The sequence below is a fragment of the Callithrix jacchus genome, chromosome 13 (genome assembly GCF_049354715.1).
Source record: "Callithrix jacchus isolate 240 chromosome 13, calJac240_pri, whole genome shotgun sequence".
Lineage (NCBI taxonomy): Eukaryota > Metazoa > Chordata > Mammalia > Primates > Cebidae > Callithrix > Callithrix jacchus.
In genome coordinates this window covers 20,448,443-20,471,785 of record NC_133514.1, presented here as the reverse complement: position 1 = coordinate 20,471,785, position 23,343 = coordinate 20,448,443, and the positions used below count along the sequence as shown (strand labels likewise).

The following is a 23,343-nucleotide window of genomic DNA, read 5'->3' as shown; positions in this document are numbered from 1 at the left end:
TCAGGATATAATTTATCATGACGAATTTTCTGTGGTCGCTTGAAAAAAGTTTATACAGTCATCCCTCAGTACACACAAGAGATTGGTTCCAGGATAGTGGTTACATATCAATGTTAATTTCCTGACTTTGATTTTATTCTATAGTTTTGTGAGATGTTACTATTTCAAGAAACTGGATGAACACTATATAATACCTCTCTGTATTACTTCTTATAGCTGCACGTGGGTCTGCAATTATATCAAGATAAAATTGAAAAAAATTAAGAGTATTCTTACTTTTATATACCTTTGAAATTTTCCATAGTAAAACATTTTGAAGGATGGATGAGAAATTATCGTAAATTCTGCTCTTTTACGCATTCTCGTTTGTGTTGTCCGCATTCGTTCGGTGTTACAGACACTGCTTGAAGGCAGGCAGTGTGGGACTTTGTGTTTACCGCTTGGTATTGCTGACATTTTGATACTTCAGTCTAAATCTGACTTGATCACATTTTAAACCTCAAGGTTCCCTCAGCCTGGGCAGGAGCCCCACTGCCTGAATCAGCTCAGGTTGGAAGGGAACTTGCTTGTGATCCTCACATGGCTGTGATCACTCCTATTTGTTGCTGTTTCATGCTTGTTTTCCTTCTTGGATTTGCTTCTCTTCTCTTCTCACTGATTTATCTGAGTAAGGGAGAAAGGGCCTCAGCACTTGGGGCCCAAGGGTGTGGACTCTGCACCAAGCCTCACGGCTGAGTCCAGATTTGGGCAAGTCACTGGCCCCTTCAGAACCCTCATTCCTTCACCCATCAAATGAGGGTTACCGTACAACCATCACAGACGATGGCATTGAGAAACCCACAAGAGGGCATGTTAAGGGACTTACTAACTATACTGCGTCATGCAAATGCAGACTGTGATTACTATTAGGTCCTTTTCCTGACTCTTCAAGAAAGCTCTTTAGCGCCGATTCCCTTAGGACACATAGATTGCTTGCACAGTATTTATTTCACTTTGGGTCGTTTGGTGGCTGTCGTGTGCTTGATTCGACTTTGGCAAAGCACATCCTCCTCCAAGCCATGCTTAGAAGTTTAAAGAAAGATTTCAGACCAGACCAGCCTGGGAGAAGTGAGTGCTGACCTTCCAGGGATCTCAGGACTTATGCAAGTGAACCAAGAATGGCCAGGATGAGGTGCTCAGGCAGTGGGCAAAACTAGGACGAATGACATGCTCTCAGGAGAGAAACTGTGGGTTTGAAATGATACTTAGAGAGTTTTTTCTTAGTGGGAGTCCTGGTCGTGTCCCTGGGTTTAGGCAGTAGGAGTAAGCAAGCCTCAGGAGATGTTTCTCAGATGCTTCATCCGCTGTATTCGTCAGGGTTCTACAGAGTCACAGAAGCAACCGAATCTGTACAGACAAATAGAAAGAGATTTATTATGAGGGATTGACCCACGTGCTTATGCAGGCTGAGAAGTCCCACAGGATGAGGCTGAAAAAGTCAGGCGTCAGACCCGGACAAGGCAAAATTCAAAATATTGAGCACCTCCTTTCTCCACCCCATCCCCAAACACACACAGACATCCACTTCCATGGAGCTCTAGGCCTCTGGGATGCAGGTATAAGAAGATCAAATAAAAAAATCTGCAAGCTGGAGGTCCAGGAAAGCAGTGGCATAGTTCTTATCCAAGCCCAGCGCCCTGAGAACCAGGGCACCGATGGTGTAAGTCCAAGTCTGAGTCTGAAGGCCAGAGAGTGAGGAACACCAGTGTCCAAGGGCAAGAGAAAATGGCTTCCCACGTCAAGCAGAGACAGTGAATTTGCCCTTCCCTGACCTTTTTGTTCTCATCAGGCCCTCAGTAGATTGGACAGTGCCACTGACATCAAGGAGGGGCACCTTCTTTACTCAGTCTGCTGACTCAAATGCCAGTCTCTTCTGGGATTTGCCTGTTCCCCTCCTCTTTCCTTTCTCTCTGTCATGGCCCCTTGCTTCTCTGGGTTGCAGGACTGGCCATGCTGCATGGCATTGTCTCTGAGTGCTTTACATTGTAAGTTCCTTGAGGGCAGAGGCTCTAGCTTTCACAGCTGCATCTCCATTACCTGGAATATAATGGGTGCCCCACAAATGTCTGTTGAATAGTTATATGGATGACTAAGTGAAGAAAATGGCAGGAGAGAATAGAGAAAAAAAGACAGCAAAGAGGAGTGCAGAGAGCTGCAGGGCAGGGCTGTGGAGGGTAGACAGGCTGCAGAGGGCAGTCTACCTGGGTTCTGGCAGCTTATCTTCACCTCAGCTCTTGCTTCTTTTTCAGCTCCCCACAGGCAAATAATGGTGTCCCTCACCTGCAGGCACAGAGTTATAGGGTCGATTGGATAACCATCTGACTGGACAGATTGAGACCATCATTAGCAGCTTCAGCTGCTCGTTTCTCACACTGGAGGTTTGAAAAGCAACCACTTACAAACCCTGAGTGTCCACCCTCTTTCATCCTACCTGCTCTTTTCTGTGAGGCATTCTCAAGGTGCTGTGTCCTCCCTTCCTGACCTGCTGTGGGCTCACCCTCCAGCCTGGTACCCTCAGGTCTCCTCCTTTTGCACCTTGTAACTGTCACTCTGTGTTCTCTTCATGCCTGAGGCTCCTGGTCCTGAAACAGAGTGGGGGTGCCTCTTAAGGGCCCGCTGCTAACCCTCCCCATGCCACATACTGCTTTGCAAGCATGGAAGTGAAGTAGAATCTTGAGTTCATTCATAGAAATTTCAGACACCTAGCTAGCCCTGGGAAGTACACGGGCAATTTAATAAGCAAGAAGCCAATAGTAGCTTAAAACAATAGCCAAGAAAGTTAGAGTCATAGGATGTTTGGTTCCCTCCAGAAACTAAATATAACATCTCAACATGTGTTCCGAGTTGTTTTTCAGAAACCCTAAACCCCACCAAGTGGATCTGCTGGCACATAGACCTCAGACAGGGGAACTGAGCCCTGAGCTCTAATCATCACTTTGTTCGAAATGTCTTCCAAAGGGGCCTTAGAGGAAGTCACACCCACAAGCCAGAGCTAAAGTTCTTCTCTGCTGATCCCAATTTTGAAGTAAAACTTCTCTTCCTTAACGAATTGCAAATCAGAAAATCTTTTAATCTACCTAACCTGTACGCTCTTACTTCGAGATATCCCACTTGTTAAGGCCAAACCAACGTAAAACCTCCATGTATTGATACATGATTTTGCCTGTAATTTCTGCTTTCCTGAAATTGTCCCTGCCTTTAAGAACTCTTGCTTGTACGCCATCGAGTCTTCAGTGTCAGCTGTTCAGTTCTCCTTGCATGGTGCCCCACAAAGGAATGCCCTCATTTCTCTCACTGTGAATGTCAGTGTAGGTGTTTGGCCTTACTGTGGGGGCGGGTGGACCCTCGTTCACTTAGATCACAGTTCTTCCACTAGAGGTGTTCAGACCTCACTCATGTCCACTCAGATTCTTTTTAAGGGACTGGGTTGGATTGCTTTTCTCCAAGTTATAGCCCTGTTCACATGAGTGAGCATAGTAGCTACAAGCATTGACCATACAGTTTAAGGTTCAAACCCTGGCTCCGGCACTGGCTATCTTGGGAACTCGGGCAAATTAAGTAAACTTTCTGGGCCTGCTTCCTTCCTCTGTGACATGGGGCTAATCATAATACCTGGCCATATATAATAAGGTCAGGCGGCCATGAGGTCATGCAGGTAAAATACCGGAACTTTTGAGCTAGTCAGTATTCGACAAATACTGGCTGCTTTCTTTTCACGGTTCTTGTTAATTGACAGATAGTCCAGAACCCTCACCGCTGCCTCCCTTGACCAGAGTCCTGTTGGAATGGTAATTAAACATGTCAGAGTTGACGACCCAGCTGTCACCTAGAAGGAGAGCATCATGCCAGGACAACCTCCCCAGTGATGCGAACCCTGGCTTATGGGCCTCTCCTCCGATGCTGTGGTTTCCAGATTCCCCAAATGTCACTTGCTGACCCAAATGACACTGAGGCTGAAAAAGTCAGGCATCAGACCCGAACAAGGCAAAATTCAAAATATTTAGCACACCCTTTCCCCACCCCACCCCCAAACACACACAGACACCCACTTCCATGGAGCTCTAGGCCTCTGGGATGTGGGTATAAGAAGATCAGATAAATAAGAACAGAAAATAATATAACAGCCATGTCAGATGGCTGATTCTCTCCTAAGGAGGCAAATCGGCAGACGGATCTTAGGTACAGGCCACATATGCCATGATGGTGCATACACTGTGGTACGCGGAGGAGAGAGGAGCAGCTGGGTTCTCTCACCCTGGTCAGGGTGAACTGTCACCAGAGAACGAAATGATCAGAAAGGCTGTGCACTGGGGGAGGGTTCTCTCTCAGGAGGTGTGTGCAGGAGGAAATTTTTCAGAGGAGTCTGTCTGCTAGACCTTTAGCAAGTGAAAGGGAGTTTGGGAGCGGAGATACAGCTGACCCCTTAGACATCCCAGATGCCACCCTTGGAAGGGGAGTGGAAGAGCACCTCCTCTCTTTCCTCTGGATAAGGTGAGGTCACAGGCTGGGCCCCTGACAACAGGAGCTGCGTTCCATGACAACCTAAGATGCTGCCACTGCATCAGAAGGAAAATTACAGTCAGGCTCGCGTAGCCTCAGGCAGTGCGTAAAAAGGGAATCAGCACTGCATTAAAGGGAAATGAGTATTTGTTTTGAAATGTATTTAAAAGCTCTGGCTGGTTAATTATTTAAGGACCAGCGGGTATCTCAGCTACCATGGAAACCTCTGGTTCTGTGATTCCTTCCTGGAGCCCTCAGACACCTCCCTGCAACACACACACACAAACACACACTCTCATGCACATTTACACACCTACACTCATATAGGCACACACAAACATATGGTCACACACACACAAACACATTCACACACATGCATTTGCACACATACACTCACATAGACATTCACTTACACACGTAAATGGCCACACACACACTTAGATATACTCACATGTGCACACATGCACATGCTTATATACATTTGCACATATATTCACGTACTCTCAGACACACACACACACAAATGGTCACACACATTCACACACATGCATTCACAGTCACACAAATGCAAACACTTACACACTCAAACACCTTCACATTCACCCTTTCTCACACACACAGGGCTCTGTTAGAGCCCTCATGTTTTCCTGCTCTCACTATCCATGAGGTGCTCAGAGACTGCGCCAGGACTTGTGCAAGATGTCCTGGGACATCCCTTCCAGCCCCTTTAACTCTAAGTGCACTACCCTTTGCACATGGAGCTGAGCACAGCGTGTTTCCCTTTCTAAATTATAGTCAAGTGCCATTATGAACAGGTCGGGCCACTAACTGACTTTGCTCAGAGTCCACCACAAAGCTAAGGGGAAACAGCAGGCCAGCACACAAAACAGACTAGAATCACGACTGACATCACTTGCTGTCATAAGTTCCCTAGCCTCTCTGAGCCATAATTTCCTCATCTGTCAAATGGGGATCATAACAGCGAAATGCCTTTTATTTGGATTATCTTATTTGATTCTCCGCGTCACCCTTGACGCAGGGGTCATTTCTATCCTCATTTGCTAGATGACGAGAAAGCCCTGGCTCAGAAAGAATGAGAAACTTCCCCAAAGGTAGACAAATGAACCCACGTGGTTTCCCACTAGAGACCACTTCTTTGCACTACCCCCTCCTTACTAGTGAATTGCTGTGAAGATGCCAAGAGATGCACATGGCATCAGAGAAGGTGAGTGCCCCCATCCCACACCTCCGTTGCCTGGAAGGACCTGGATGGATGCCCTACACTTAGCCAGAGGCAGAAGGAGTTTCCTGCTAGACTCAGGAGCAGGGTCCTTGCCTTGGAAAAGAGTCGGGTCCAAGAGCTCAAGTTTCCTTTGGAAGGAACTTTCCCAGAGCTGAAGTGGTGCCTCTCATCCCTCCCTGCGCTGCTGTGGTGCTGCACCACTGAACTATATAATTGCATATTTGTTCCTGTTGAGTCTTGAAATATTAGGGCCCAGTGTATAATTTCAGGGCTCCTGTACTGAAGATACTACCATGTAACTACCAAATAAAAAGACAAATAATGTGGCCAGAGCTGCAAGCCCATACTGCCCTGCTTAATTAATGGAAAATTTTATGAAGAGCAGGCAGAAAACAGACCAACCTCTGACACCCAGCCTTCTCCGAGGATCCTTACAGGGATAATAATGCCTCCTGAATAAATCCGGCATCATCATCTGCTAAGAGTTTTCATAATATCTTGTCTGTGCAGCTTTGATGACTGTGTTTGCAATGGGGTGGGGATGGAGGTCACACTGGCATAACAAAGGCAAAGACTCTGCAGCCAGGCAGATGTTGGACATGCAAGCTGGTGGGTCTCCAGATGCCAGGGACCCTCAATGCCAGGGAGAAAACACGTTTGGGTTCAGACAAATAGATCAGAATCCAGGGAAATGTAAAAAGATTGTTGTGCACGAGGATAGATGAGTCCAGATAAACAATTTGTCAGGAATCACACAGGCAGAAATTTCTCTGCAGAAAAGAAAGCCAGAGAGTCTAAAGCTCGGAGGAGGGAAAGGAGGTGAGGTTTGACCAGCAGGAAAAGGCAGGTGGTCAAGACCACGCAGGTGACCAAGGAGACTTGAGCCTAGGACAAACACCGCACAGGCCTAGGAGTTCGTTATGCACCCCCTCCCAGAGCCCCCAGAGAATTCAGTGCCTAGATATTCAAAGACCTAAAATAGGAAGGCATAGTTTGGTTCCCTCTGATCAAAGTGACAGCCAGTGTCCAGGGAAGGAAGCCCAGGCCAAGGGTGGGGTACAAGTCCTGTAGGGCAAGGTGCCTGGACACAGAGGGTTATGCATTTACCAGTCATTTCCATGGCCTGTACTACATACCAGGCACTGCGCTGAGGACAGAGAGACAAAATAAACATCAGCTCTGTCAGCACAGCCACTCCACTAGGTGTTTCTATCCCCATTGCACAGGAAGCTGAGCACAGAGGTCACGCAATTTGCCTAAGGTCATAGAAGGCGGTGGTGGTGCTGCCTGAGAGCAAAACGGAGGCATCCGGCCCCAGAGCCTGGAGATCAAAGTCCAGAAAGGACCATTTGGGAGGTTCTAACAGGGAAACAGGGAGATTAAAAACATGGACTCTCCTGCTGACAGCAGTCTTTACACACAGGCTGAGGGTCAGCACTGGGACAGGAAGAAGTAACCAAGCCTCCCTCTCCCATCTCTCGGTCTTTCTCTGCCTCATTCTCTCTTTGCCTCATCCTCCTTCTCTCTCCTTCCCCCACCCACCACTCCCATCTCTGCCTTTTTCTCTGTCTGTCTTTCCTTTCCCCCCTCTGTATGTCTCTCTCTCTCTTACTCTCTCTGTCTCTCCCTCTCTCTCCCTTTTGTGTCTCTCTCCCTCCCTTCCTCCTTACCATCTTTCTCTGTGTGTTTTTCTCTCTTAATCTTTTTTACTGTCTTTCTGTCTCTCCTTCTCTCTCTCCATCTCTGCCTCTCTCTCTCTACCTTCCTCCCTCTTTCCCCTCTCCCTCTCCCCTACCTCCTCACTCCTTCCTTCCATCTCTTTCTTTGTGTGTGTGTCTTCCCTCTTTTTATCTTCCCCTTGCTTGAAACAGGAATAAGGTGTGGGGGTCAGGGAGAAGTAGAGGAAATATTTGACAAATTGGCCAAAAAATGTGTCTAAGTAGGATGTTTCTCAAACTTGTCTGGGATCTGTCAGCCGTTCCTTCAACTGTCTGTATTTTCATGGTGCCATGTAATGATTATCTCTGTTAAATAAGTTTTCATATACACTTTTCCTCCCTAAAACCCCTGTGGGAAAATGGATTAGGCACTTGGGTTTAAATTTTGCTGCCATTTCTGCCTTCATTGAAAACATATTGAAAAGGCAAGACACTTTTGTTCTGAAGGTAGTGAGTTTAGTGCCAGGTAATGAGGTGTCAGGAGAGGGTTGATGAGAGGCATGTGTGGCATGAAGTCGTGTCTTCTGGATCTCTCAGAAGAATCTCACCAGCCCCAGCTTTCCTTTGAGGTCTTAAACTCAGCTGCTTCGGGCATGAGGTTCTCAGGTCTCAGCTCTTTCATGAAGTTAGATTTCCAGTGAGCTGACAATGCAAAGAGTGGGGACCCTTGCCCAGTGGTAGTCACAGTTTCTTCTTCTTCCTTTGCTGGTGCATGAATAGGCTTGAGATGTGGCTACCTGTGCGCCCTTCCCTCTTACTGAATTATGTGTCTGGGGTAAATCCTTTGGCCTCTTAAGCTTTCATTTCCAGCAGTGTCAAAGAATAATGATGCAGGCTCTCTGCTTTGGGGATGCCTTCTAGGATCTGGTGAAAATGAATGAAGCAACTGGTTATCAAGAGCCAATGTCTGCCCATGACTCTCGTTCTACCAATGAGGGAGCTCCCCATGAAAGGAAGCACTGAGGCCATTTTTCAATTCTTTAACTGATCTCCAGCAAATGGGCTCCCTGGGATCCCCAAACTCCCTTTCAGTTACAACAGATAAGCAGAAGAAAAACTGGATGCAATTTTTAATACCGCAACCAAAAAGCAAAGCATAAGGGTATAAAACTCCCAGGTCTACAGCCCGCCCCAGTGTCTGCCTCTGAAACCCAGGAACTGGCATGGTGCTAGCCCTAGGATAGCAGTCAGAGGGCTAGGTGCAGCCTCAGGCCCCTTGCTAGGATTTTTCTTTCTTCTCTTTCATCTTATCTCTGCTTAAACCTCTCAGACACCTCTACATATGGTCCCCCTTAGGGCAATTATCTCCTTTCACAATTTCTTAACTTGTGAAGTCAACTTTTCTTTCATCAGTTCCAAAGCTGCCTCTTTCAGTTATCCAAGAGGTGTCCTTCATTCTGTCCCTGGTGAAACTGTGTCCCAAAAGGTTAAAGACAGCCATGACTAACAGAAATTGAGTTTGCAGGATTACAGATAAAAAGAGGAACAACTTACTGAAACATGTACAATCATTTGCTTATAAGAAAAGGATTTGACTAACATGAGTTGGAACCAAGATGGCAGACTGGAGTTTGCACAGAACGGGTGTGCTGGTGTCACAGCCTGATTCTCCACTGCATGTTTCATGCCAGCTCTCCTGAATTTGCGCGAGCCACCCATGGATTAGCATGAAGAAATAGCTGTGCATGCTCGAGGACTTTCCAGACCTTCCCCTTCCCTCCATAAATTACCTACCCATCTCAAAATCCACCCCATGAATCTTTTCTAATACAAATACTGCCTCGAAGTCAGCATGGGGAGACAGATTTGAGCTTGACTCCTATCTCCTTGGAAGTTGACTATGAACAAAAAGCTGCTTTTCTCAAAACCTGGTGTCATAGTATTGGCTTCTAGCACCAGATAGGGAGCCCCTTTTGCTCTTTAATGCGGGCAGAGAACATCATGCTCTTACTGTTTGAGAAGCTCAGATCATCTCCACTTGCAGCCTAAATCTTTAAGAAGGGGCTTCACCAAGGCCCACCCAGAGGTTTCAGAACAGTTCCTGGGTACCTGAGGGAAGATGCCTAGAATACAACCTAAGATGCATACAAACTGCTAGGTGAAGTGTCTCACACTTGTAATCCCAGCACTTTGGGAAGCTGAGGTAGGTGGATCACAAGTCAGGAGTTTGAGACCAGACCAGCCAACATGGTGAAACCCTGTCTCCACTAGAAATACAAAAATTAGCTGGACATGGTGGCGGGCACCTGTAATCCTGGCTACTCAGGAGGCTGAGGCAGAATTGCTTGAAACCGGAAGGCGGAGGTTGCAGTGAGCAAGAGTGTGTCACTGCATTCCAGCCTGGGCAGGCAAAAGAGCAAAACTCTAGCTCAAAAAAAAAAAAAAAAAAAAACGTTGCATACAAACTACCTTGATCTGTTTCATGAATCAGGGCCTCCTATTCTCCACTTTGTGTATAGATAATCTGACTAACACTAGCACCGAGATATCACAAATATGTTTGTATTCATGAATAAATGGTGTGTGTACGTGTGCATGTATCTAAGAACACACACACGTGTGTGTGTAAGAATAAACAAAACACTGCATTCTTCGTGTTGTTTTTCATCAAGAAATGAGACCCATTTTCCACCTTGTGAAGTTAACTGTCCTTTTATTAATACCCCAAAAATGCCTCCTTTAAGTTCTCAGGAGCTAACTTTCATTCCAGTGGAGCCACTAGGTAACCATGAAAGTGGGACTGTTTCCTTACTTTTCTTTAACTTCTGTGACCTTACCCGTAAAATGGGGCTGAGACTCTACCTTGTAGGACCGTAGCGATGAATAAAGTAGACACAAATGTGCTTTGTTCATGATGAACCATGAGAGAAAGTGCAGCTTGAACTCCCGCATATGTACCCACACAGTTTCCCCGTGGAGGCACAATTCCTCCCAGTAACCTCACTGCAACTTACAATTGCAGCATCAGGAACTCAGGAGGGAGGACCAACCCTTAGGAAGCTGCATCTCTACGAGCCTCCTAGATCAGAGAGTTGGCTTCTCCTAAAGCCAATGTCCTCCCTTCGGGGACCAAAGATCCTGCTTTCTAAAATTGCATCAAGAAGATCCCCCTCCTCAGTTATACCCAGAGGGATCTCTCTTCTAAGGGGAGAAATAAGCAAAGAAACTAATGGGAATCATAAGATATCTGTGCAAGCTAGGGGAAGGCATGTAAAAGGTCCCATCCGTTTTTATGGAAATTAAAAATACAGGGTCCCATCCCCCAGTCTGAGGACCCAAACCATTCCTTTTTTTAAAAAAAATGGGAGTCATACCCCTTGTATATCTCTGTTTTCATCATCTCAGATCTTGTTGTTGTCTCTCAGAATCTCATAGTGCTCTCCAGTGAAAAGACATGTTCAAGTTACTAAACAAAAATCCAGTTAAGCTGCTAGGTGAGAAATGTAATTGTTAAGAATGAAGCATGTCGGCTATATGAAATGCTATTTTTAAAAAAGGCCATGGCTGTAGGTTTCCATGCAGAGGCTTGGCACATCACAGCTTTGAAAAGTAACAGGCACTATTCTTCCAGGAGACTGATATTGTAAAGGTCACAGGTTGTTTCTATTACAGGGAAGGGAGGAAAGTGCTTGTTTGGATATTACAGAAGAATGCATGCCCAACAGGGCCCTGAGACAATGCTGGGGTGGAATCAGCACCTCTCCTCAATCAGACATAGCCCTGCTCTGTTTATGCCATGGATAGTGATCTCCACAGAGCCGATGCATGTGGAATGAGGACATCCCAAATTATTTGTAAGGTCAGTTCCATGCGGCCCCTAGAATTCTTCATCCCACAGACCTGTTTAAAGGAGTTTGTAGATTTGAAAAACCAAATGATTAATTAAACACTTTGTGTTGAAGCTCCTTGTTCCACATTGATTTAAACACTTTTCATACATGTTAATGCTTCTTTGAATCTGCACTTTTCCTTGGAGTGGAGGTGAGGCAAGAATAGATATTATTAACTCCATTTTATAGAAGGAGATACTGAGGCACAAACTGGGGTAGCAGAGGACCTGCAGGGAATCAAGCGAGAGGTAACCAGAAAGCAGGGGCCAAATGAACGGATCCTTATCATGTCTGCATGCCTTTGGCTCGGGAGATTATAAAAAAGGTAAATACATGATGCAGACAAGTGCAAATTGGATGTGAACCCCGAGCAAGGAGTGGAATTGGACCCTAGCCTCTAAAAGTGATGAGGGCTTCCTTTATCCATGAGTGGGAAATGTCCCAAGGAGGTGGGCCTGCCTGCTGCTGCCTCTCCACCCTTGTGTTTGTCATTTTTCCTCTTATAGTTAGCCTCCCAGGTCCTCCTCTTGCTTATTTATTTTGTTTTATTGTTGAGACATGGTTTCACTCTGTCACCCAGGCTAAGTACAGTGGCACAATCTCAGTTCACTGCAACCTCCACCTCGTGGGTTGAAGCAATTCTCCTGCCTCAGCCTCCTGAGTAGCTGGGGTTACAGGCGCACACCACCAGACCTGGCAAATTTTGTATTTTTAGTAGAGATGGGGTTTTGCCATGTTGGCCAGGCTGGTCTCAAACTCCTGACATCTCCACCCTCCTTAGCCTCCCAAAGTGCTAGGATTACAGGCATGAGCTATCATGTTCTGCCCCCTCTCCTTGCTCATTGGACTTCAAAACTCAATCGAGGCTTCACCACTTCCAGGAAGCCCTCTTCAAAAGAAGTGGGGAGCATTGGCTAACTGTGTAGCTGCCTGAACAGCTGCGACCCAGTCCTCTGAGTCTTTGCTATCCACCATAAAGGCCAGTAGCCAGAGGTAGCTCTAAGCTAAATGAAATGAGGCAAATTCGAAATGAGATGTGCTGTAAGTGTAGAAGACACACCAGACTCCAAAAACTTTGTGTGAAAAGAAAAAAGATGTAAAATGTCTCATTGATTTTTTTATATTGATTACATCTTGAACTGATATTTTGAATATATCAAGTTCAATTGAATGTAATACTATTAATAAAATTAACTTTGTCCCTTTTTACATTTTAAAATGTGGCATTTTGAAAATTTAAAAAGAGTGGATTTTAAGTGTTCTTACCACACACACAAATAAGGATAAGCCAGTGATGTAATGCGTATGTTAATTAGCTTGATTTAGCCATCTCACAATGTATACGTATTTCAAAATACCGTGCTGTACACCATGAATGTATATATTTTTGGCCAGTTAAAAAATAAATGTTTGAAAAATAAAATTTAAAGGGACATGTGTAGCTTGCCCCTATAGCTGGCCTATTTCTGTGGGACGGTACTGTTTTAGGTCCTTCTATCCAGCTTCTAAGAAAACAGTTGTGAGACCTCCCCAGAACAGAGCAGGTGTGCCTGAAGAGCCCATTTTTTTAATCTATTGACTACCTTGTGATCTGCATGGAATCATCCCCTACATCCCATTAAAAAAGGAAAGTAGGGACTGGGGTGGGAGGACTGTGTGACACCAGGAATGGGAGACCAGCCTTGGCAACATAGCAAGACCCCCGTCTCTGTTAAAAGTTTTAAAAATCAGCCAGGTATGGTAGGGTGCACTTGTAGTTCTAGCAAATCTGGAGGCTGAGGTGGGAGGATTGTGTGAGTTCAGGAGTAAGAGGCTGCAATGAGCTGTAAGAGTCTGCCACTGAACTCCAGCCTGAGCAACAAAGGGAGACTCTGACTCTATAAAAATGAAATAAAATATTTTGAAAAGAGGAAACTGAGGCCCAGAGGCACTGAGAGGCTTGCTCAAAACCACAGCCTTCCTGAGGGTCAGACCTGCACTGGGGCACACATTTCCTGACTTCCAGACCTGTGCTCTTTTCCCCAGACAGAGATGTGCTGTAAGTGTAGAAGGCACACCAGACTCCAAAAACTTTGTGTGAAAAGAAAAAAGACGTAAAATGTCTCATTGATTTTTTTATATTGATTACATCTTGAACTGATATTTTGAATATATCAAGTATTCAAATATATCAAGTAACAGGAATTTCCTTCCTGTTAGAAGCTCTGCTCTTAACTTCCTCTCTACAGTAATTACACAGCAGGACATAGTTCTAAGCTTTTCTCAGCAAGGATCCAATGTCCCCATTGCCCTAGGACTCCAGAGAAGGCCAACCTCATGCCTCAGGGTTAGTGTATCTGTCCAGAATTTTAGCTCTTTCTCTCTCCTTCTACCAACATACCCACACCTTCCTCCCAGGCTCCCTTACCTAGCATGGAGTAGAGGCATAAACCAGGCCACCTTCATGCATACACTGAGATTCTGATCTGTGTGCAGTGTGGTCCATGGGTCACCAGCCTGCCGTGGCTGACTGGACATTCTGACAGAGGGGCAAAGAGTCAGCACCCTTTGACCTAAACTTTGCCTGGCTCCAGGGCATCTGGATGCTCTGAAAAGGGCACAGACGATGCCCTCCACCTACCCATGGCAAGGCGTGGTGGAAACTTACAGACTTCTCCACAAACTCCAGGAGCTCCTCATGAGCCAGAACCTCACACATTCAAGGATTTAAATTTTAATTGGCCTCCATTCTGAGGAGTCCTATTTCAGTTTCCAAAGTAGCCTTGGTTTTATGCTACCTAACTCACTGTATGGGTTCCCTCTTTCTGGGACTACTGCTCCGTCCTTGACTGAGGCAAAAGATGGTGTCTTGTTGAGTTCTGTCCTTCCTCCAAGAACACTGGTCACAGAAACCTCCTGAAAACAGAAGCCTCACCTCTTGTACCAGTTGTTACCTTTTCCACCATTAAAAATTACCATTCAGCATCTCACGCCAGTAAGAATGGCAATTATTAAAAAGTCAGGATACAACAGATACTGGAGAGGCTGTGGATAAATAGGAATGCTTTTACAATATTGTTGGGAGTGTAAATTAGTTCAATCATTGTGGAAGACAGTGTGGCAATTCCTCAAGGATCTGGAACTAGAAATACCATTTGATCCAGCAATCCCATTACTGGGTGTATACCCAAAGGATTATAATTCATTCCACTATAAAGACACAGGCACACATATGCTTATTGTGGCACTGTTCACAATAGCAAAGACTTGGAACCAACACAAATGTCCATCAATGATAGACTTTATAAACAAAATGTGGCACATAGATACCATGGAATACTCTGCAGCCATAAAAAAGGATGAGTTCATGTTCTTTGTAGGGATATGGATGAAGCTGGAAACCATCATTCTCAGCAAACTAGCAAAAGAACAGAAAACAAAACACTGTATGTTCTCACTCATAAGTGGGAGTTGAACAATGGGAACACATGGACACAGGGAGGGGAACATCACACACTGGGGCCTTTCGGGGGTTAGGGGGCAGCATTAGGAGAAATACTAATAGAGGAGAAATACCTAATGTAGATGATGGGTTGATGGGTGCAGCAAACCACCATGGCACATGTATACTTATGTAGCAAACCTGCATGTTCTGCACATGTACCCCTGAACTTAAAGTATAATAAATAATAAATAAAAATATTTTTTAAAAATAGCAGCCACTAAAAAAAATACCATTCAGGATTAGACTGAAGACCTTACTCCATTCCTCCCTAACTAACTACAGGACTGCTTTCTGGGGCTCTCGTAACAGGAAAGAATCATCTCTATTCCTCAATTCCACCAGGAAACAGATGTCCAACCAGGAATTCACCTAGAAGCAAGCGCTAGAGTCCTGAACTCCTTAATGAGTAGAAGACCGGAAAAGTGATTGAACACCTTGGGACTTTATTTTGTCCATCTGTAATTGGCAAAATGCACTCCATGTCTACTTTGTAGCTCCTCTCCTCAGAGAGACAGTAATCAAAGAAAATGAAATGTGAAGGAGATGGCCGCAGATCCTGTTAGTGAGTGGAGTACCCAAGAGAAAATAAATAGGCTCTCAAGTGCCAGGCTGAATGTATCAAGGGACAAGTGAAGTATTACAGAGAGAAATGAAGTAAAAGAGGAGCTGAGATGTGTTAAGTCTCTGAAATTGACAGAAAGAGACAGAATAGTCTTATTGGGGAACCTGTTGAAGATCCAGAAGTTGAAATATATGGTTAGAAATTCCAAGGGCCAAAAATGTGATCAGAAGTCAAATACAGGAAAGAAACTTAGATGATTGGAGACCCTGTTCAAAGATTACCTCCTTTATAACAGCCTTGAGGCCCCAGGAAGAGTGAGTTGCTGTTGCCTCAGTGCCCCCAGGCTCTGAAAGTGCCTCTTCCTGCCTGGACTACAGCACCCAGCCCACTGGTTGATGAATGCCTGATCCCGCGCCTACTCCACCAGAAGGTAAGAGTCTCCAGAGCAGAGGCCAGAGTTAATCTGTCTTCACACCCCCAGTGTCTGGCACAGGTATTCAATGCATGCCTGTTAAATTGATAAGAGGAATTTAGGGAGTGGCCTGCTGCAAATAGCTAAGGCTAAGAGAGCCAAGAAAAGAGTATGGGATCTCACAAACAGGCAAGCCTGCGAGAGGAAAGGCAGCTCGGGGGTTGACAGGTATGTCTAGAGAAAGGCTTTGGGCAAGGAAAATTGGGGCAGGCAGTATTTTATAGTGGGTACTCTTGGGAATTATCAGACCATGAGATCTTGGCTTTCAAGGAAGGTAACAATAACTTAAAAAAAAGGAATCTCAAAAAGGAAGGACCAAAGTCAGAGAATCTCTGTCCAGATCTCTGCTTTAAAGGTTGGCAGGTAGGGGGAGCATCACTCAAAGTCTGGCAAAGATGTGCTAGAAGGGAAGAGTTGATCCATTTTCCCAGGGCTCAGGTGAAAAAGCAGGTGCCACCCAAACAGTATCATCTGAGAGGTGATACCTGTCTCAAGCATCTCTTTCTCCCAGAACATGGTCACTGCTCTCTTCTTTTTGTTAACATATACGAATGTTAGTCCATTCTCATGCTGCTAACAAAAACATACCTAAGACTTGGTAATTTATACAGGAAAGAGATTTAAATGACTCAGTTCTGCAGGGCTGGGGAGGCCTCAGGAAACTTACACTCATGGTGGAAGAGGAAGCAAGCATGTCCTTTTTCACGTGGCCACAGCAAGGAGAAGTGCAAAGCAAAGGGAGGTGGGGAAATAACCTTATAAAATCATCATATCTTGTTAGGACTCACTCAATATCACAAGAACAGCCTGGAGGTAACTGTCCCCACAATTCAATTACCTCCCATAGGGTCCCTCTCATGGCATGTAGAATTATGGGAACTACAGTTCAAGATGGGATTTGGATGGGGACACAGCCAAACTGTATCAAATATATATGAAATGACTCTGGGTACCTAGCATTGTGAGACATCACAGAGGAAAAGCGGAAGGGAGTGGTCCTTGCTTTAAATTGCTTGTAAACCCCTTCCTTGCCCATAATCCATTGATGTCAGACCAACAGAAAGAGGGCACCTTACCATCAGAATGTGACTTACTGAGGAACAAGAAGAAAGAGAGTCTCCTTTCTCCTCTTAATGATTCCTTCTCCATCAGTTAAACAGAGGCTGGGTCTAAGTAGGTATAATTTGTGAGAAACAACCCGCTAGTGACAATTCCTGCTTGGTCAGAATTAATAACAAACATTAGAATGGGAAGGGAAGGCCCTAGATATTAGGGTAGACCCAGGATGGAAAACCAGGAAATTGAGATGAAGCAAGTGGTATCTACTCGCAGGCACAAAGTGGTGATCTTGCATGGTACTCTGGGTCTTCCTGCTGTGATCCCATCACAGAGGAGGGGAGGAGAATGCTATAAACTGTCTCTATTCCAATAACTCCTGTGTACAGTCTTAGGTTTATTCAGCACGTTTCGTGAACCCCTGTGATGTGCCATGTGCAGAAAATACAGGAGTGAACAAACAGACAAAAATGCCTGCCCTCATGGAGCTTGCATTCTAGCAAGTGGTGACAGACAATGAACAAATAAACAAGGGAAAATATTTATAATAGGTGAGAGGGTGATGGGTGCAATGGAGAAACAGCTCATGATCATGTAGGCTGGGAATAGAGAGTGTGCAAATTAGAGTGGTCAGGGAAGGCTATACTAATGTCATGACTTCTGAACAGGGGGGATCTGAGGAGGTAAGAGAGCAAATCACAGAACATCTAGGGAAAAGAGTATTCTAAACAGAAAGAAGAGCAAGTGTGAATGAAGTTCCCGAGGAATGATGTATGAAAAGGTTCTAGGTTGGAACCAGCCCTTCTTCAGGTCAAAAGCCTATAATGAGTCCCTATGCTCCACAGCAAAAAATATAAATTGTTCACCCCAACATTCTAGGCCTTCCCAAAGTAATCAGGATCACTATCCTATCTCCCTAGTTCACTAGACGTGATTCGACCAGGCTCACCAATATTCCCTGTGCTAAGCTCATTCCATCTGTAGATGGCTATTAGGTCCAACTCTACACCTGTCATGAAGCATGGTAATTTAACATAGAGTTGGGCTCAGATATAAGGGATAGAGATTGGGTCATCAAGAAGCAATGCCATAGGAGGAATATGTCTCAAAAAGTGACATGGGATCTGGTTTCTCTCTTGCTGAGTCTGTCTGTCCCCCGAGCCTGTTCACTATATGCCCAGCTACCTCTCACTCCCTGGCTTCCAGTAGGACTTACCTGGTCTGTGGAATCATCCAGCTTCAGAACTCATGGCTGCTCAGCTGGGATTAATCTAATTCCCCATTTTCTTTCCATCTCTAGGATGTCATCATTTCTCCGACATCCCATCCTGTTCCTAAATTGTTTTACCAATTCTATACTTTGATCTTGACTTTCACTGTCATGATCCACTTTGATTCCTCTTGCTTTCAAGGCTCTCCTATCATAAACCACCTGTTAACATTAATACTGCCTATGTACACTTGGGAAGCCACTTCTTCTTTTTTTTTTTTTTTTTTTTTCTTTTTGAGATGGAGTCTCACTCTATTGCCCAGGCTGGAGCGCAGTGCACAACCTCGGCTCACTGCACCCTCTGCCTTTCGGGTTCATGTGCTTCACCTGCCTCAGCCTTCTGACTAGCTGGGATTCCAGGTACATACCACCACACCCAGCTAATTTTTTGTATTTTTAGTAGAGACGGGGTTTCACTGTGCTGGCCAGACTGGTCTCAAACTCCTGACCTCATGATCTGTTGCCTCAGCCTCCCAAAGTGCTGGGATTACAGGCGTGAGCCACCACGCCCAGCTGCCACTTCCTCTTTCTAGACCTCACATTCTCCATCATCTAGGATGAGAATGTTGGACTTGAAAATGTGCAAGTTCTCTCTTGTTCCTGGCATTCTGAGATCTTATGCCTCATTCCCACCTTCATGGCCTGGCTCATGCTACCTTCTAATGTTCACTACTCAGTCCATTTTTATGAGGTCCCTGCCCTGAACCAAGTACTGCGTCAGGTCCTGGATAGAGAAAGATGCACAGACCAGCCACCGGTACCATGCAGTGCAGTGAGGGATCTGACAAGGGTAGTAAAACCTGTTAGGGAAAGGATGGAGCAGAAGGTGTCTGGGCGTCCTTCCCTGGAGATGCACAAGCTACACTGTGAAGACCATGCCAAAGAGAACTAAGTAAGGAGTATAGAGAAGTTGTTCCAAGCAGGAAAGACAGTGGTACAGGCAGGCACAAGAGAACACAGACTATTTAAGGAACCTCCAGTAGAAAAGAAAGGCTGAGGTCCGAAGTGAGTGTAGGTACACAGCAAATTGCGACATTCAGGAGGTAGGGAGGGGTCAGATCATGAAGGTCCTTGAATGTCACTTTGAAGAGTTTGCTTATTGACTTTCAGAGACTTAAGTGAGTAACACAAACACATTTGCTTTCCAGAAAGACCACTTCAACAGCAGTGAGAAGAAGGAATCGGAGGTGGGTGAGGCGAGAGTCAAAGAGAACAGCCAGAGGATGTTTGCAGTTATCCAGGTAACCATGATCAAAGTCCGCAGAGACAAGGGCCGGGGAATCAGACAGAAGGATCCACTTCTAGTGATATTTGAGAGAAAATCGATAGGTGACCACTTGGCTTGGGGTGAGGTAGAAAGGGAAATTAGGTTTCTGGCTGCAGTGACTAAATAACTGGTAACTGCCTTTAACAGAGACATGGGTTGTTACAGAATAATGTCTATAAATTTGAGTGGAAAAGGTTGAGGTCAGACTCAACCACGTTACATTTCAGGTACATTTCCCTTCCTATCTCTTGTTTCATAGTCTCTGACTATCACTTTACAGCCACGCTGTGGTGAATATTGTTATGTGTATTCATTTAGCATTTTAATATGATTTTTTTTCAATATTTCCCTTTGTTTTGATCCCCTACATATATGCATCTTGAATCTTTTGTTTGTTTTTGTCTTTGTTTTTGTTTTTGAGATGGAATCTCACTCTGTCACCCAGGCTGGCGTGCAGAGGCACAATCTCGGCTCACTACAACCTCCACCTCCCAGATTCAAGCAATCCTCCTGCCTCAGCCTCCTGAGTAGCTGGGATTACAGGTGCCCACCATCACACCCAGCTAATTTTCGTATTTGTAGTAGAGACACGGTTTCACCATATTGTTCAGCCTGGTCTCGAACTCCTGACCTCAGGTGATCCACCCACCTTGGCCTCCCACAGTGCTGGGATTACAGGGGTGAGCCAACACACCTGGCCTGTGCACCTTGAATCTTAATGGAGAGTTCAGTATTCGTTTATGCCCCAAGTCCTCTACTTTTGGGTACCCTTTGGTGCCCAGCACAGTGCTCAGATCACAGAAAAAGCTATCCCCACCCTGCTGTCAAGGCCACAGGAAGAGTCGCATCAGAAGCCTAGGGGATGATGTAGGCGGGAGAGACAAGACACCCCTCTCTCCTTCACTTCAAGAACGCGTGTTTCCAGCATGGAGGGCAGGATCGAGCTGCTCATTTCATGTTTGCCCTTTTATGTTTCTGTTTTGAAATTTGATATTGAAAAGCTCACAGGCTGTGGTAGGCAATCAATCCGAATGGAAATATGTAAGGGCCGACGGAGCAAAGAGAACGTGTTTCTGAGGATAGGGGTGTTTTTTTTTCTTAGGAATTTTCTTATGGCACACAGAAAAATCTTTCTAATAACAAAGAGAAAACTCGTGAAGATGAATAGGGATAATGAACTCCACTGTTTCTCTTCTATGCAGGGGAGTAGAGCTGCTCGAATGTGAATATCCTGGCAGGAGAGGGCAGCTGTGCTCACAGTAAGTGGGATGTGACCTTGAGGGGCAGGGAGAGGAATGAGGGAGAAGTGAAAAAGAGGCTGACCTTTTTTCAAAGGAAAGAAGGAGTATTAATGAATGACAAGAAAGAGGGGGAGTGTTTTCATGAAGCATGTGCCCTCCCAAAGGGAAAGAAAGAGTGAATTAACATCTGTTGAATAGCTATTATGTGCCAAGACCCCTTTTTTCATTTTGCTTAATTCTCTCAATATCTCTGAAGTCATTTGTGTTGTTATTATCGCCATCGTTATTATTATCATCCTAGGGGCATTCTTAACCACTCTTTCCTGTAGAAGGTCTCCAGCAGGTTTAATTCAGGCACTGCCTCAATCAGTGAAGTCCATCGTCCCACTGACCTTTGTCGTGGGCTGACAGTGTGTCCTGCAGTGTCATGAGGCTGGGAGATGTCCACACGGGTAATTCATTTAAGGGTTGCGCAAAATCTCATGTTAAGTTCAGTTCAGGCACTCCTCTGAGCAACCATCAGAGGAAGTTCTGGCTGCCAAGAAATGACTGGCCAGCTGCACAGGACCACAAGGGAAAGGACAGCCAGACTCTGGGCTTATGGTGGTCTCTGCGGCCTTTACGTCCTGCTGGGCACTTGGGCCAGGCTGGTCTTCGAGGCTGTCTCTATTTCTTTCTTTTTTTTTTGAGACAGAGTTTCGTTCTGTCACCCAGGCTGAAATGCAGTGGTATCATCTTGACTCACTGCAACCTCCGCCTTCCAGGTTCAAGAAGTTCTCCTGCCTTCAGAGTACCTGGGACTATAGGCATGTGTGCCACCACACCCAGCTAATTTTTTTTAAAATTTTAGTAGAGATGGGGTTTCAACATGTTGGCCAGGATGGTCTTGAACTCCCAACCTCAAGTGATCTGCCCACCTCAGCCTCCCAAAGTGCTGAGATTACAGGCATGAGCCCACCGTGCGTAGCCTGGCTGTCTCTATTTCTACTGATGACCTCATAATCTGTAGACCCTAGGGTCTTACCACATACATTTATTCCTTTTCCTCTCCTCCCTGCAGCCTGGGAAGCTGTAGAAAGAAGGCTAGGTCTACTCACCCTGGTACTTCTCCAGGACATTGATTTGAACCCACCAATACCATCTCTCTTGTCTCCTTGGAAAAACCCTCCTTCTCCCTTCTCATTCGTTCTCAGTCAACCTTTGCTGAATTGTTTCACTGGCAACAGTGACTGAACAAAGGCATCAGAAGATGAAGGCAAGAATACCCCAAAGTCTGCATACATCACAGAGGGTTTCTCAGGGAGAAGACTTGGTCATGACACCTGCTGGCAGAGGGTACATATCCCCAGCCTTTAGATTTCCCCAAAGCCTCACTGCTGCTGTGGATACTAAGCACCCGCACAGGAAAGAAACTTCCTCTACCCTTCTTTCCGAGCTTTTATCTCTTGTTGGCCTTGTCATGGCTTCTGCAGACTGGCTGTCTGCCTGACCACTCAGCGGGGACAAGCAACAAGAGCCCTAACCAAGAGACTGGGCAGGTGACCGGCCAGTTTTCCAAGCTCAATTTCCAGGCCGCCTTCACTACCCCACAGACCCCAGCTCGAGCTTTCTGATAAGAAGCCCAGGGCCCTACTAAGCCTAAAGCTACTTTTTCCTTTTCTTCAAAGGCAAGGAAGGATTTAACTTCCAAATCTTCTAATGAAGAACGGAAAAGAAAAACAAAACAAGCCCAATCGTGTTATTTTTACTCTTAATGCATTCTTTAAATTTTTCTTTGTTCTAGTAAAATATACATAAAATGCAAGTTAGCATTTGAACTAATTTGCAATGGATAGAGTTTAATGACTTTCAACCATCACTACCATCCGTTTTCAGGACTTTGTCCGTTTTCAGGACAATTTCCCAAACTGAAATTCTATACCCATTAAACTGGAACTCTTCATAGCCCCTCCCCTAGGCCCTGGTAATGACTATTCCCTTTCTGTGTCTATGAATTTGAATGTTTTGGGCACTTCATATAAGTGGAATTATATCCTTAGCATAATGTTTTCAAGGTTCATCCATGTTGCAGCATGTGTAAGAACTTGTTTTGGAGGCTGAATTAATTATATTTCATTGCATGCATATACTACATTTTGTTTATTCATTCATCTGTCCATAGACATTTGGGTTGCTTCACTTTTTAGCTCTTGTGAATAATGCTGCTATGAATTGGTGTGCAAAGTATCTCTTTCAGTCTCTGCTTTCAATTATTTTTGGTACACACTTAGAAGTAGAATTGTGGGCCGGGTACTGTAGCTCATGCCTATAATCCCAGCACTTTAGGAGGCCGAGGTGGGTGGATCACCTGAGGTCAGGAGTTCAAGACTAATCTGGCCAACATGGGTGAAACTTTGTCTCTACTAAAAATACAAAAACTTAGCTGGTCATTGTGGCAGGCACCTATAACCCCAGCTACTCATGAGGCTGAAGCAGGAGAATCACTTGAACCCGGGAGGTAGAGGTTGCAATGAGCCAAGATCTCACCATTGTACTCTAGCCTGTGCAACAAGAGCGAAACTTTATCTCAAAAAAAAAAAAAGATGTGGAATTGTGAGATTATATTTGTATAGAATTGTAATTCTATGTTTAGCTTTTTTTTTTTTTTTGAGAAATCACCAT

At 45.1% G+C, this 23,343-nt stretch overlaps 2 long non-coding RNA genes across 2 annotated transcripts in view; one reads left to right on the top strand and one right to left on the bottom strand.

Moving 5' to 3' along the window:
• Positions 1-408: 408 nt before the first annotated feature.
• Positions 409-21,850, bottom strand: LOC118146761 (uncharacterized). The gene is made up of 4 exons (XR_004732695.3): positions 21,780-21,850; positions 2,471-2,621; positions 2,241-2,319; positions 409-1,386 (listed from the first exon to the last, which is right to left on the bottom strand). It is a non-coding gene; the product is annotated as an uncharacterized LOC118146761 (long non-coding RNA).
• LOC118146760 (uncharacterized) overlaps positions 15,077-23,343 on the top strand; it is a 32,151-nt gene continuing 23,884 nt past the window's right edge. The window contains exons 1-3 of the long non-coding RNA XR_004732694.3: positions 15,077-15,806; positions 19,323-19,415; positions 20,644-20,700. This is a non-coding gene — a long non-coding RNA (uncharacterized LOC118146760). The remainder of the gene's footprint in view (positions 15,807-19,322; positions 19,416-20,643; positions 20,701-23,343) is intronic.